The 16949-nt window shown below is 42.9% G+C and overlaps 1 long non-coding RNA gene across 1 annotated transcript in view; it reads right to left on the bottom strand.

The window, feature by feature from the left end:
* Window positions 1-3888: 3888 nt before the first annotated feature.
* LOC126082739 (uncharacterized) overlaps window positions 3889-16949 on the bottom strand; it is a 40071-nt gene continuing 27010 nt past the window's right edge. Inside the window, exons 2-3 of the long non-coding RNA XR_007518632.1 lie at window positions 7740-7838; window positions 3889-6548 (exon numbers count right to left, since the gene is read on the bottom strand). This is a non-coding gene — a long non-coding RNA (uncharacterized LOC126082739). The remainder of the gene's footprint in view (window positions 6549-7739; window positions 7839-16949) is intronic.

Raw genomic sequence — 16949 nt, 5'->3', positions numbered from 1 at the left:
ATCTACACTAAGTTCACTTGCTCATTATTTACAACCTTGGACTGTCAAACAACCCCTGGACAAGCATTTTCTGTGGAAACTGTGAGGTTTCACAGATTGGAGGCCCTCATGAGCCCCATCCAGCCATTTTCACTAACACAAACAGGCACGTGTTCACAGGACTCCATATATTTCTACAATGATTCTAGCCAACTTCCTACACATTTATTCCCCTTTGGCCCAATAAGTAAGGACTGAAAATGGAGCAATGAAATTAGTGAATGCTTATTTTTTTAAAGAAAGACATGAATAAATGAGTGAAGGAGAAATTAAGTGAGGCATACTGCAAAACATTGAAATTCAGCTGTTCTCGGTGAGTCATACAATCAAGGCTAGAGGTCGGGACAATATGAGAGACAAGAGAGGAGTTCTAGAAGAGGAGGATAGAAAAGCTGACAGATGTATCTGAAAGCTGAGGACCCAGGCCTGTGTTATAGGACGGGAAGATCGCTGTGGTGATCAGGGCTGGGGCCACCTCAAATGCATCTGACAGATAAATATACACAGATAGAGCTTTCAGTGCTCATGGAAGGAAGGGGCAGGTGTCAGTTAGGACATCCTGCTTGGTGCCTTTGGCCCAGGTCTCCTGGCAGGCTGCACTCCAACCTATGTCATAGGAACATGATGCAGGTAATGGGAGAACCGCAGGTCCCAGGAAGATCAAAAGCACACGCTTTTATGCCTCAATTAAAGTTCCCCTTGTAAGGCTTTCCAACACAATTTAGCTTTTCTCTGCTGGGCTGGACCAGACACAAAAACACGCACTGGATCATTTTGGAACACATAGCCCATGAGCGTCTGTAATTAGCAGTTTCCTCCTGCTAAAGGGAATAAGGTTTTGGTGCACAACACGGTCTGCATCTGAAAATTGAAACTGTACTATTCACAGGGTACTGAGTGGGCTGTCTGCCCAGGCCTGCCTGTCATAGCCCGATAAGGCTTCAGGATACCCAAGTTTAAGGTAAGGAATTAAGAGACAGCGTTCTAACCTGGAAGAGAGGAAGGGCTATGTGGTATTATGGAAAGAGCACCCAGTTGGCGTCAGAAAGCCTACATTTTGTTGTGTTTTGGCTCCATCACTTTCTACGTTCCCTTGGGAATTCATGTTGTATTGTTCTTAGCTGCTGTCAAGTCAGCCTCCAACTTGTAGCGACCACACTGCACAATGGAATAAAATGCCGCCCGGGCCTGCACCATCCTTCTGCAATCCATAGAGTTTTCACTGGCTGATCTCCGGAAGTCGACAACCAACCTTTTTTCCCTAGTCCATCTTAGTCTGGAAGCTCCACTGAAACCTGTTCAGCATTACAGAAACATGTAAGCCTCCAGTGACAGATGAGTGGTGGGTTTGCTTGAGGTGCATTGGCTGGGAATCGAACCCGGGTCTCCCACATGGAAGGCAACACTTTTGCAATTGAACCACCGATGGTCCCACTTGGAATTCATATAGATCCTTAAATCCTAGTTCCTTATGAATAAGAAACAGATAACAAGACCTGCCTCAAGGACTGTTGCACTGAATCCATATGTCCTTTCTGGAAAAGTTAATTTCAATATGCTTTTGTAGGCTGACACTGACTCATTGATAACCTTGCTATGAAACTCAGAAGTTATGGTCCTTCCAAACACGGTAGTGTTCTAGGGCAGAGTGCATATTTCCTTTGTAACCCAGTATGATATGCTGATTGGCTTCAGACATATGAAGGGCAGAACCATGCTGCTAAAACAGAAGAACAAGGTGCCCTCTATGAAGGGAAAGGAGCCCTGGTGGTGCAGTGGTTAACTGCTCAGCTGCTAACCAAAAGGTAGGCAGTTCAAACTCACCAGCCACTCTATGGGAGAAAGATGTAGCGACCTGCTTCTGTAAAGATCACAGCATTGGAACCCAATGGGGCAGTTCTACCCTGTCCTATAGGATCACTATGAGTCGGAATTAACTTGATGGCACACAGCATATGAAGGGGGTGACTTAGAAGAAGCTGAGTTTGGAAAAGTAGGTATAAGAGTATGAAGGCGGTTATACTAAGGGAGGACACAACAAATAAGAGCTGCTGATAAGGAAAGCACTGGAGCTCTGTGAACTGTTATGAACTCTACCTTTGTGCAATGAAAGACTGACATAAATAGGAGTTAGAGAAGGCCAGAAATAAAAAGGCAAAGGACCACCTGGTGATGCCTGGTTGCAGGAAAAGCCTGAATATCTATTGTCTGTTGGACACATTCACAACGTTAAGTGATTTGCAGAAAATTCTGACCCAGCCTGTCTGGTTTCAGAGCCTGAGTTCTAGCAACTGTATCTTCCCACTTGTTTTCCCGTTGTGTGCAAAGAGGCTCATTCAATCAGGTGCCAAAAGGCGGGGGCAAAAGCAGGAAAAAGGGGCTGTTATGGCAGCTAGGAACCCTGGTGGCCCAGTCATCAAGAGCTTGGCTGCTAACCAAAAGGTCAGCAGTTCAAATCTACCACCCACTCCCTGGAAACCCTATGAGGCAATTCTGTTCTGTCCTCTTGGAGCCTATGAGTCTGAATCCACTAAAAGGCAACAAGTTTTGTTTTGTTTTGTTTTTTTGTGGTAGCTAGCTACTCTCTCCCTTCTCTGACTAATGCCAAACCTAACTGATTGCCATCAAGTCGATTCCGACTCACAGTGACCCAGTAGGACAGAGTAGAACTGCCTCACAGGGTCTCCACGGCTTTAATCTTTAAGGAATTAGGCTGCCACATCTTTCTCCCACAGAGCAGCAGGTGGGTTTGAACCTCTGACCTTTCAGTTAACAGCTGAGCACTTAACCACTGCACCACCAGAGCTACTTCCTCTCTAATAGAAATAAAAAAAAAATTGCCCTCCAGCCCATTCTGACTCATGGTGCCCCATTTGTGTCAGGGTAGATTTGTGCTCCATAGGGTTTTAAATATCTGATTTTTTGGTAGTCAATCACCAAGCCTTTCTTCCACTGCAACTCTGGGTGGAATCAACCACCAACTTTTCAGTTAGCAGCGAGTATGTTAACCTTTGCACCATTAGAGACTCCAGAAAATAGAAATAGGATTCACAAACCCCAAATAGGGTTTCAACCATCCAATTTAACTCTACATGTATCTTGAGGGTCCTCCCCTCTCCCTCAACTGGATCCTTAAGCAAAAGGATACCACCAGAGCTTGAGAGGGAGGAGAAAATACACACATACATAGCCCAAGGAAAAACGTTCAGTGCTCTCACTTCAAAGAGCTCCATTCCTTCCCCAATGGCCAGTCAGAACTCCAGGAGTCCAAACGTTTCCTTTGTCAATAAAGGGATGGAACCCTGCACACGAACACCCATCAGACAAAGTCTTCCTTTTATTCTCGCTATTAATGCCGGCCGAGAGCCACAGAGGTAGGCACGTGTGCGTCAACCAGTCCTCCCTGAAACGCCCAGTTCCGTTCCTCAGCTCAGAGTCAGGGGAGCCCGGCTTTCAAAGTCCCATTTTGAAAGCGGCCGGTGGCTTCAAAGGCCGCTCAGATGTAATTTGCTGGTTGGCGCCGGCTGCACAATAAGCGGCGCCCGGAGCCTGGTCCCCCAGGGGCTGCCCAGACTCTGTGCGCGGCGTCGCCCTGACCGCGAGATGCGGCGCCAGGGCCCCCAAGCCCTCGCTGCCCCGCGAAGGCGCTGGACTCTGGCACCAGGCTCAAAGCGGGGAGCGCTGGCGTCACCGTCCTCCGGGCGCTGATGAGAACAGCTTGCACTAATGAGTTCCACGTAAATTGGTTACTGTGGCAAGGCTGCCCAGGGGACTTCGGGCCATCGGAATGAGTTTTCAGTTCTTCTTTTAAGTTCACTTACTTCAAAGTTAAACATTTGAAGCTGTTGAGAAAACCTGATGAAACCAAGAGTAAAAAAAAAAAAAAAAAAAAACCTCAAGCAAAGGGAAGAAAAAAAAAGGTAATGAAAAAAATAGCTCCAGCTGTTGAAAAGGCAACGATGAAGACATTAAGATTCTCTCCCCTCCCCATACTGGACCTACTACATTTCAACTACAGCGAGAAAAATTCTGTGAACAATGGGAACCTTGGGCTTACCAGGAACTGAGGTAAACTGAAACCAGGGGATTGACAGGGGAAGTCACTGACATAAGCCACATACTTCCACTTTGGTAGTTTTGCGGTTTGCAACTACGTGTGAAAATCATCTACCACCAAAGAAGGCTTCCCAGCTAACTCACTTCGCCATTGTGAATCCTCAAAAATAGGCGTTACTCTGCTTACATCACAAAGGGGAAACCAAAGTTCTGAGCATTTGGTAACTAACCTGAGTTAACACGCCTGTAGTGCTGAGGCCTGGATGCAAACACAGCCCTGTGTTTCTCAGGACACACCATTCTGCCTGCAAATAAATAACTAAATAGATGAAGAAATAAACCAACAAATCAAATAAAGATAAAGGAAAAAGATTGGTTTACGTAGGATTCCAATCTGGTACTCTGAAGAGATTAGAGCCTCAATGCAGAACCACAGACCAACTGTCCAGATAACATGGTTGCTTTAAACAAATGACATCATTATGCTATTCATTCACTCTGCCAACATGTGAACAGCATCCGTCAAGTGCAAAGTCCATGCAAGAATCTATCCAAAAAGACAAAAGAAATCAAATAATGTCCCAGCGCTCTGGGGACTCATTGCCCAGTGGAGAATTAGTATGTATATTCATATACATAGCAGAGGTAGAAAGGAGAGGAAAGAATGGAAACTAGCCTTCACTGGGAGGTACAAGTCTGTCTTAGAAAAAGTACAGCCAGAGTGCTCCTTGGAAGCAAGGATGGCGAGACTTTGTCTTGTGTACTTTGGACATTTTATCAGGAGGCACCAATCCCTGGAGAAGGACATCATGCTCGGTGAAGTAAAGGGTCAGCAAAAAAGAGGAAGACCTTCTACAAGATGGATTGACACAGTGGCTGCAACAATGGCCTCAAACATAACAACAATTGTGAGACTGGTCCAGGACGAGGCAGCGTTTCCTTCTGTTGTACATAAGGGTAGCTCTGAGTCCAAACCAACTCCATGGTACCTAACAACAACAACCGGTTGGAATGATGATAATATAAATGACGGCCAATGGTTATCAAGTGGAAATCAGTATGGTCAAGAGCATTGGTTTAGTTAGACGCCTGGTGTTACAATCTCCTCTTCTTGTGACTTTGGGCACATTGCTTAACCTCTCTGTCAGTGTCATAGCCAACACTTGAGTTGTTGTGAGTATTAAATACATGCACGATATACACAACAGTGCTGGCACGTTTTAAGTGCTGGATAAATATCTGCTATTATGTGTCAAGGAACCCTAGTGGCGCAGTGGTTAAAGCTCTCAGCTGCCAGCCTAAAGGTCAGCAGTTCACACTCGCCAGCTGATGCATGGGAGAAAGATGTGGCAGCCTGCTTCTGTAAAGATTACAGCCTTGGAAACCCCATGGGGGCAGTTCTACTCTCTCCTACAGGGCCGCTATGAGTCAGAATCAACAGTGTTAGATTTCGTTTTTGTTTTATTATGTGTCAAATGCTGATACAAACCTTTTGAACGTATAACTCATTGTATCCTGAGACCAATGCCATGAGGCAATTCCTTTTTTACAGATAAGGGAACTGAGAGAACTGAGAGTTTATGCCACTTGCCCAAGTTCATTCCTCAAGTAAATGAAGAGCTAAGCTCCAGGCACAAGGCAGCCTTACTTGGGTTCATACTCTTCATAATGGTACAATACTGCCTCCCAGGAATCATACCGGAAGTGCAAGTTTAAATTTGACTCAATCAAAAATGTTTTTCAACATTTCTTAAGCACTTCCCCTGTGTTGGGCCTCTGCTAGGCATTAAATGAAGGAAAAAAAAAAAAGGATGTGGTTTGTACCAGCAAATTCCCGAGGGACTGTCATATCCTTGTGGCATTTGAAGATCGGAAAATAAATATACAAGTAAAAGTGTCCCAGCATTAGCTCAAACACATTACCTTACTTCAAACAGACTCCAATCTTGGGCTCAGTCCTCCTCCCTCCCTTTAGTCCCTATACGTTGTCCATAGTGTTAGGCTTTGAAGCAAGCCAAAGATACAAGTAAAATAAGAGCCTCTCCAAGAGTATTTAGATTATCTTAGTCAACTTCCCATTCAATGCAAAGATTCTCTTACAACATCCTCACTGGATTCTGAGCAACTCCAGAGACAAGAAACTGACTACGTTTGGACTACGTCCCTTTCCATAGGCATACAGATCCAAGGCCCAAAGATTCCTTCTTATAGGATAATGTAAATTCCATGCACAATTCTAGTTCTCTCCACTGGGACTCTCAAAATAATGGTAACCCCTTTTAGCCCGTTTTTGTTTTTTTTTTCCTAAGTTGCACTTCTTCCCATACCTTAAACTTATTTTCTCTGGATTTAACATTTCCAGGTGTGATCCTTCCTCAGAGAACACGATTTTCAGGCATGTCGACATCTCCGATCCCTCTCATCAATAAGGACTAGAGGTTGTCAGTATCCATCTTAGAATAAAGATACCAAAAAAAAAAAAAAAAAAAACAGAGGCAAAACTTTGGTCCCACCAGAGCCTCACAGCTAAACTTCTATTTGGGCATTCTACTTCTTCGAATGCTGTCTGAGTTTGCATTAGCTTCCCTCCACCTTGGGAAGGGAGAAGTTGGTGCCAGCAGCAATATTGTTAGTTCATCTGCATCTCTGTTGGGGACAGGAGGAGCAGGTAATTAATTGTTTTTTTTCTGCACTAGGCAGCCAGTTTTCTTTGGGAAAGTTGAGCATCCCTCATACAGCAATGGTTTCTGCAATTAAAGCCATCCACAGCCAGGAGTTTGATTAATAGCTGGGAGGTTTCTCCTTTGCTGACAAATGAGAAAAAGGGAAATCAGATAGGGAGACGGGAATGCATTTGCTTAGCACAGGGCCTGGCTAATGTTCTTTCCAAAGAAAGAGCTGCTATAATTTCCTAGGGACTGAGAGGGGAATAAAAATCCCTTAAAAGCTTGCAAAGTAATAGATCCAAAAACAGATGTGGCTGTTCCTCAGGAGCAGAGCAGAAAGGGCTGCAACCTTGGTGGTCTCTGGAGCTGGAGAGGATTACAGCTCTGAGGGCACAGATGAGACAAGGAAGGCCCAGAGAAGGAAGCCTGAGTTTCCCAAGGTCATACAACCTATGAAGAGAAGCAAGGCCAGCTGTTGGCCAACTTTGTTGTTGTTCTTAGTTGCTATTGAGTCGATTCCAACTCATGGTGACCCCATGTGTTACAGAGTAGAGCTGCTCCATAGGGTTTTGGCTATAATCTTAATGGAAGCAGATTTCTAGACCTTTTCTTTAGCAGTACCACTGGGTGGGTTTGAACTAAAAACTTTTAGGTTAGCAGTTGAGCACAAAACATTTGTGCCATCTAGGAACCTTCCTGTGGCAAGCTTTACACTTGTTGAAGCCATAGAGTCATTTTGTTCAAGGACTATAAGACTGTTGGGTCCAACTATTAAAATTGAAAGAACTAGAGTCCTGAATACGAACCCCAGACCCCCAGTTCAGTCCTCTCTCTACCACATCAAGGCTGCCTGTGGCAGAAGTTGTACTTAGGGACCTAGTATAATATTTATAAGACAGGAACCTTCCATTTTCTAATTCCACTCCAGGTTCCTAGTTTTTCTTCTCAGGACTATCCTGGATAATTAAAATCTCCTACCTTCTTGGAGATTAGAAGATAGTGACCCTCTCCCTGGAGCATTTTTCTCTCCATACTCAGCATCTCAAGTTCCCAGAACACTCCGCAAAGGACCTGGAGCTGGGGGACAAGAATAACAGACCAATGAAGAAATGTATGCGCTGTGGGGATGAGCTGTCTGCACTGAGACAGGAGAGCAAAGGCATGGAGGAAGCAAAGGCAGGAAGGGTAGGTGGAGGCAGGCTAGAAAGCTAAAAATTCTTCTTGGGGTACAGTGAGATTCAGGAGATTGTAAATGTGAATGTGGTGTTACAGAGTCTAAGCAAAAAAACAAACCAAACCCGTTGTCATTGAGTCAATTCCGACTCATAGTGACCCTATAGGACAGAGTCAACTGCCCCACAGGATTTCCAAAGAGTGTCTGGTGGATTCGAACTGCTGAACTTTATTTAGCAGCTGAACTCTTAACCACTGCATCACCAGGCCTCCAGTCCAAACAAAGAGTGGGTTGGAAATTAGGTCCAACAGGGACTATCTGGAGGCTTGGGAGCCAGACTGGATATAAGGCCATTCCCAATGAATGCTTGTGGACACTTGGGTCATTGCAATGTGACAGCTCTTGAAAATCCTGGGTCCTGTCCTCACAGGTGTATCTCTGTTAGGTTTGCCAGTCCAGCCCTCTGAGTGTAGGGCCTGACAGGGCCTGGTGGGTGCAGACACTGTCCCAGGTCTGAAGCTGGCATGTTGGTAAGCTGCTTACTGGGTTTGTGTCAGAGGGACCCTGGATATGGGTTTCAAATGTTTTTAGATTTTGGTTATGATTAAGATCATATATATATATATATATATATATATATAATGAAATATATAGTACTTAATGTAACTATGCATATATGTATACATATATACCACTTTTTACACAGATAACACACATTATACATTTTTTTTGCCAACTGCACAACCCCTTCATGCATTATTAGGCATGCTATGCACATTGTATGTTTGGGCACATTATTTACCTGGCTATGTTATTTGCAGAAAAGAAGGTGTGTGTGTATATGTGTATAAAACTTAATACAGTATTTGACACATAATAAGTGATAAAAATTAGAGTCAATGGTAGTATTTAATATTGCTACTTAGGGTAATAATAATAGGAATTTCTGGGTGATGCAAACAATTACTAGCTGAAAGGTTGGCAGTCCAAATCCACCCAGAGGCACCTCAGAAGATAGGCTTGGCAATCTGCTTCTGTAAGTTCACAGCCTTGAAAACCCCATAGAGCAGTTCTACTCTGCACACAAGGGATCACTGTGAGTTGGACTCTACTCAACGGCAACTAACAACAACAACAATAATAATGATGAATTAAAACAGGTAACAATAATAAATTCGTCAGTGTGCCATGCATGGTTGGTGGCATAGATTAAATAAGGAATTGCAAATTATAATTCATGGGCCAAATCCAGCTCAGCACATGTTTTTGTACAGCCTGTTATCTAAGAATGGTTCTTTATACGGTTGGGGTAAGATTTCAAAGAACAATACTATTTCCTGACATGTGAAAATTATATGCAATTCAAATGTTCGTGTCCCTAAATAAAATTGTATGGGACCACAGCCCACCCATTTATTTACAGACTGCTGCTTTTTGTGTCATAACGAATGAATTGAGTAGTTGCAACATAGACTGTGTGGTTAGCCAAGCCTAAAATATTTACTACTTGGCCCTTTTAGAAAGTTTACCAGCATGTGGGTTAGCTCTTCTTATCTCCCCTCTTGGTGCCATCTCTTGTAAACTCTGTGCAGCCCTGGGCTCCTGGCCCTGCAGGCCATGCACAGGAGAGTTTTGCTAGCTCTGGATGAACATGTAACCAGTAGGTACTGTGACTGCATCCTCTGACTCAGGGACGGTGATAATTCTCTGTGTGGATGTGGACTGATGACTGATAGACAACGGTTTCCAGCTCCCCACAGGGAGTTGAAATAACTGTTTTCCCCAGAGCGCGTCCTCCTCCTTCCCTGTGCAAACGCACGTGCTCTTTGCAAAGTCCTAACAATTCAAGTCATAATGGAGGGGAATCTCACCCATTGTATTGCCATAGTTACCAAGATTGCAAGTTTAGATGCTGTATTAGCAGTAAGTGCACGGTAATAATAGAAGTCAGGGAGGAGGGGGCGAAAGGATTCTGGCTTCTGCTTTTCCCTACAGCATCCTTCAGGGCAAATATACCAGAGACACTTTGCATTAAATTGCAAACTTGGCAGTTTTCTTTAAAAAAAAAAAAAAAAACCCAAATAATTGCTTTAAAATCTCCTGTGTCCCTCTGACTGGTTAACCCTCACGCAGCCCACCTCATCCTGAAACAATGAACAGGAGGTTAAAAGAAAAATAAGTGGCCAGGGTTACCATAGAAACCAAAGTGGAAGGCAAGTGAAAGTCAATTTAAGGTTTAAATGCATATGAAGCAGACGTATGTGTGTGGACATATTTGCATATAGATATCCCTCTCCCTTCTCTCCTCTCCATAATTTGCTCTTCCTTCTAGCCCCACCTCAGGACCCTCCACCTCCAGAGATATTTCCCTGACAATTTCAAGCCCCAGTAATCTCTCTCTTCTGGAACTCCATTTGAACTGCAGTCTGAATGCGCAATCGACCTCTTAATATACCCTGCCCTGGTAGGGAATCGTAAGAATCTTCGCGGCCACTGAACTCTCCACGCTCTCTTATCTCTGTGCCTTTGCCCCTGCGGCTCCCGCCACCTGAAACGTCCTTGTCTACTCCCTTCACCCGGCTAACCCCTGTTATCCTCCAAGTTTCTATAGACTGCGATTCCTCCACAGTGCTTTTCTTGATCTCTTTGCCTCCCTATATCCAAAAAAAAAAAAAATGTTTCCTAGTCGATTCCGACTCAAAGCAACCCTATAGGACAGAGTAGAGCTGTGCCACAAGGTTTCCAAAGAGCGGCTGGTGGATTCAAACTGCCGACCTTTAGGTTGGCAGCCGAGCTCGCAGCCACTGAGCTACCAGGGCTCCTATTGCCTCACTATAGTCTTCCCGTATTGGGGTAGGGGCCCCTCTTCAATACCTGCATAGATCCCATCATAGGGCTAATCACACTGATTTGTAATCGGTGATTGCATGGTTATACCTTCAACCTAGCCCCTGCTCCAGACCAGGAAACATTGGAAGACAGGGCTGGTGTTTTACTTTTTGTACCCACATTGTTCTCTGTGTGTGTGTGTGTATATATATATATATATACACATACACATATATATGAGCCAGAATTGACTCGATGGCAGTGGGTTTATACATATATATATATATATATAAAAAAATAATGAATAAATACTAAATACTATAACAAATAATTTAAATTGCACAACCTAGGGCAAAACATCCATTTCCATATACCAAGAACAGTTGCCAATTGTTGTTATTATTGTTGCTAAATGTTATTATCTTCAAATGCACAGTATATGACCTTTCCCTTATCGATTCTAAGGGGGATCTTGAATGTATGAGGTGGGTGCAAAAAAGGGGAGATGGAGCCAGCTGGGACAGGAGAAACCTTATATATATGAAAAATGGGCAAAGGAGCTCACAACTTCGGCACAAATAAAAAGAAGCTCAAAAGATGTGTTTCACCGAGCTCCGTTCTCAGAAGAGTGTCCTGGAACAGACCACATTTTGGGAGGCCCCAGAGGGCAGGCCCAGGAACAACAAATGAGAGTTATGGAGCAGAGTTTGTTTCATAAGGAAAGACTTGCAGAGTTCTAAAGTTTTTCAATATTAGAAAAAGCTGTCTTGTTAGGTAGTGAGTTCCCCACTACAGGGAGTATTCAAGTGAACACTGAATGACCAGATACATCAAGACATCAGGGAATGAAAAGCATGGCATATTTCCACTAAATTACAAAGAGAAAACTGAAGTTTGGGAAATGGAGTGGTGGTGGCAAGAAGTGATAGGGAATATGCAGGACTGAATGAGAGATACTAAAAGTTTAGCTCACAGACGGAGCATAGAAAACTTTGTTTTGCATTAACAGTTTTTTGGGATGAGTGGGGAGCCGTGGAAGGATTTGATGTGGGATGTGATCAGTGGTCACTTGATTTGGTTTTGAAGATTACTCTATTGATTGTGCACAACACAGAATGGGTGGGCACAAGGCTCGAGAATGTTGTATAGCTGTTAAAACAGCCCGGGTGATAGAGACCTGACTTACACCAGGGACAGCAGGGATGATGAAGCGAAGAATATTAGGGGCATAGCATCAAAGTAGAAGAGACAGGCGGTTTCAACCCGTCCTTCCAAATTGGTTCCACTTACTCCGTGCCACCCCCATGTCTTCCCTCCTGCAAAAACCAGCCTTCCTTGTTTGCAAGAGAAGACGCAGACAGTCGGCGGGGCTACGAAGATCACGGTCACCTTGAGTGGATTCCCCACACAGCTCAGTGAGAAGCAGAGCCTTCCCTCTGCTACTCTGTCAGCTCTACTTTGCATCAAAACTGCTTTGTATGTCACCAAGTTATTAAAGTTGCGGATTGCAGTGCTGTGTCAGGCGAAGTTGTGCTGAAACTGGGTCAGTGGGGGTTGTCTTTCCGGCAAGATGTGGGCTCCTGGTGTCCCCACATGCCTGCCCCAGTTGCAAAGCCTCCTTAGCTGTCTCTCCCCAGCCGACGTTGAGAGGAGGACATAATAACCCCAGAGCTTGTGCCTTCTATTCAGCAGCTCCAATAGTAAATAATTCCATACACAAAGATCAAAAGGGGCTCCTCTGTTCTCACGGTTGTTCTTTGTACTGGCAGGAACGGCAAGCTCTTGCTTTTTCAAGCCTCTTTTGAATCCTTCATTTTCATGGACAGAACTGCTGTAAGAAGTGATAAATCAGCTATTTCAAAACCAGGGCATCCAGGTGCTGCTCCAGGCAGGCCAGGGACAAAAAGGGATCAGGGCGCGAACAAACAGAAACATGGTTAGGAGAGAATGGGAGCACTTCAGAAAGACACAAAACTCCACAGTAGAAGGGATGGTCACACAGCAAGGGAGACACAGATGCAGATCTGGGGTCAGAGGAATCATGAGGCTCCTAAGAGGCCCGTTCAAAGACAGAGGGGGGTTATGTCAATCGGACTGAATCGAATTCAATGCAATGTGACACATATTATTGAGCACCTACTATGTGCCAGGAAACTCTGGTAGCATAGTGGTTAAGTGCTACAGCTGCTAACCAAGAGGTCAGCAGTTCAAACCCACCAGGTGCTCTTTGGAAACTCTGTGGGACAGTTCTACCTTGTCCTATAGAGTCGATATGAGTCAGAATTGACTCAATGGCAACGGGTTTGGTTTTTAGGTTTACTAGGTACCAGGTGTGGGATACATTCATGAACAAAACAGATTAAAAAAAAAAAAAGATCTCTGACAATACATGATAAACACAGTAAATAATTAAATTTTATAGTATGTTAGAAGGTGATAAAAAAAAAAGTGATAAGGCTATGGAAAATCATCTGTGTGTGTGTGTGTGTGTGTGTGTGTTTGTGTCGGTCTATCTCTGTCTCTCTCTCTATGTAGATATATAAACCAGTTGTTGTTGAGTCGATTTTGATATATGGTGACCCCATGTGTTGCAGAGTAGAACTGCATTCCACAGGGTTTTCATGGCTGTGACTTTCAGAAGCAGGTTGCCAGGCATTTCTTCTGAGGCACCTATATGTGGGTTCAAACTGCCAACCTTTAAGCTAATAGCCCACCACTTAAGCATTTGTACCACTCAGGAACTATACATATATATATACACACACACACACACATATATACACACACACACAGATGACGCACACCTTTTCTGACTTTAAATCACCCATCATCCCCTTGTTCTGTTCAAACAACTGCCTCTTGATCTAGGCACAGGTTCCTCATGAGCACAATTAAGTGTTCAGGAATTCCTGTTCTTTGCAATGTTATCCATAATTTGTTATGATCCACATAGTCAAATGCCTTTGCATAGTCAATAAAACACAGGCAAACATCCTTCTGGTATTCTCTGCTTCAGCCAGGATCCATCTGACATCAGCAATGATATCCTTCGTTCCACGTCCTCTTCTGAAACCGGCCTGAATTTCTGGCAGTTCCCTGTCAATATACTGCTGCAGCTGTTTTTGAATGATCTTCAGCAAAAATTTACTTGTATGTGATACTAATGATATTGTTCGATAATTTCTGCATCTGGTTGGATCACCTTTCTTGGGAATAGGCATAAATATGGATCTCTTCTAGTCAGTTGACCAGGTAACTGTCTTTCAAATTTCTTGGCATACATGAGTGAGCGCTTCCAGTGTTGCATCCGTTCGTAGAAACATTTCAATTGCTATTCCATCAATTCCTGGAGCCTTGTTTTTCACCAATGTCTTCAGTGCAACTTGGACTTCTTCCTTCAGTACCATTGGTTCCTGATCATATGCTTCCTCTTAAGAGGGTTGGACATCAACCAATATATTTTTTTTTTTTTTTTTGGTATAATGACCCTGTGTATCCCTTCCACCTTCTTTTGATGCTTCCTTTGTCATTTAAAATTTTCCCCATGGAATCCTTCACTACTGCAACTCGAGGCTTGAATTTCAATCTGTATGCTGAGACGATAATCTGAGAAGCTGGACTATATGAAGGAGAACAGGGCATCAGAATCAGAGGAAGACTCATTAACAACCTGCATTTTGCAGATGACACAACCTTGCTTGCTGAAAGTGAAGAGCACTTGAAGTGCTTACTGATGAAGATCAAATGCCACAGCCTTCAATATGGATTACACTTCAACATAAAGAAAACAAAAATCCTCACAACTGGACCAATAAGCAACATTACGATAAAAAGAGAAAAGACTGAAGTTGTCAAGGATTTCATTTTTACTTGGATCCACCATCAGCATCCATTGGAACAGCAGTCAAGAAATCAAAAGATGCATTGGTTTGGGCAAATCTGCTGCAAAATATCTCTTTAAAGTGTTGAAAAACAAGGATGTAACCTTGAAGACTAAGGTGCACCTGACTCAACCCATGGTATTTTCAATCACATCATATTCATGTGAAAGCTGGGCAATGAATAAGGAAGACTGAAGAATTGACACCTTTGAATTGTAGTGTTGGTGAAGAATATTGGATATACCATGGACTGCCAAAAGAACAACCAATATATCTTGGAAAAAGTACAGCCAGAATGCTCGTAGAAGCAAGGATAGCGAGACTACATCTTATATACTTTGGACATGTTATCAGCAGAGATCAATCTCTGGAGAGGGACATCACGCTTGGTAAAGTACAGGGTCAGTGAAGAAGAGGAAGACTTGACGAGATGGATTGACACAATGGCTACAACAATGTGCTCAAGCATAACAACGATTGTGAGCGTGGCACAGGACTGGGCAGTGTTTTGTTCTGTAGTGCATATAGTCAGTAGGAGTGGGAAACAACTCAACGGCATCTGACAACAACATACACACACGCACACACATATATAGGCTAGGAATGCTGCCAAAAATCCTACAATGCACAGGACAGCCCCCCTCAACAAAAAGTTATCCAGCTCAAAATGCCAATAGTGCCAAGGCTGAGAAACTCTTTTGTAAACAGGAGTCAAGTTTCAGTCGGCTGGTAATCTATATGCCCTTTGAGTAAAATGTACTACCACTTTTAGAATTTACCTGGGCTAATTATGAATTTTTTTTTTTTTAATTAGGCATAGTAGGCACAGTGCTTATGGCCCACAAGTTAGAGGGCCAAAAAAATTTTAATTGCTTTTAAAATCTGAAAAAAAAAAGTAATCCAGCTGGGATTATATTAAACTTTATATCGATGCAATCATAAACTGTGATTCTATACCTATATATGTATATATACACACATATATATGTATATGTGTATATATGTATATATATAGATATGTATATTTATATCCCCATGGGTCTGTCAGTTCGTTGTACTATGATGGCTTGGATGTTGCTCTGATGCCAGAAGCTATGCCACCAGTATTTCAAATACCAACAGGGTTATCCATGACAGACAGGTTTTAACAAAGCTTCCAGACTAAGACAGACTAGGAAAAAGGACCTAGCAGTCTACTTTTGAAAAAAAAATGGCTGGTGAAAAACTTATGAATAGCAGCAGAACATTGATGCAGTGCTGGAAGATGAATCTTTCAGGTTGGAAGGCACTCAAAATATGACTAGGAAAGAGCTACCTCCTCAAAGTAGAGTCGACCTTAGTTACACGAATGTAGTCAAGCTTTTGGGACCTTCATATGCTGATGTGGCAGGACTCAAAATGAAAAGAAATAGCTGCAAACATCCATTAATAATCAGAACGTGGAGTGTATAAAGTATGAATCAAGGAAAATTGGAGGTTGTCAAAAATGAAATGGAATGCATAAAGATCGATATCCTAGGCATTAGCTAGTGGAAATGGACTGGTATTGGCCATTTTGAATCAGACAATCATGTAGTCTACCAGGAATGACAAATTAAAGAGGAATGGTGTCACATTTATTGTCAAAAAGAACATTGCCAGAAAGGTCTATTCTGAAGTACAGTGATATCAGTGATAGGATAATATCCATATGCTTACAAGGAAGACCAGCTAATACAACTGCTATTCAAATTTACCCACCAACCACTAATGCCAAAGATGAGGAAACTGAAATTTTTTTACCAATTTCTACAGTCTGAGATTGATCGAACATGCAATCAAGATGCATTGATAATTACTGGTGATTGGAATACAAAAGTTGGAAACAAAGTAGAAGTATTAGTAGTTGGAAAATATGGCCTTGGTGATAGAAATGACTCTGAAGATCACATGATAGAATTTTACTAGACCAATGACTTATTCGTTGCAAATACTTTTTTTCAATAACATAAATGGTGATTATACACATGGATTTCCCAGGATGGAATACACAGGAATCTAACTGACTACATCTGTGGAAAGAGACTACGGAAAAGCTCAATACCATTAGTCACAACAAGGCCAAGGCTGACTGCAGAACAGCCCATCAGTTGTTCGTACGCAAGTTCAAGTCGAAGCTGAAGAAAATTATAACAAGTCCACAAAAGCCACAATACAAACTATATCCCACCTGAATTTAGAGACCATCTCAAGAATAGATTTGACACATTGAATACTAATGACCAAAGACTAACGAGTCGTTGTATGACATCAAGGACATCATAC

The sequence above is a fragment of the Elephas maximus genome, chromosome 9 (assembly GCF_024166365.1).
Source record: "Elephas maximus indicus isolate mEleMax1 chromosome 9, mEleMax1 primary haplotype, whole genome shotgun sequence".
NCBI classification, from domain to species: domain Eukaryota; kingdom Metazoa; phylum Chordata; class Mammalia; order Proboscidea; family Elephantidae; genus Elephas; species Elephas maximus.
This window is presented reverse-complemented; position numbering and strand designations above follow the sequence as displayed.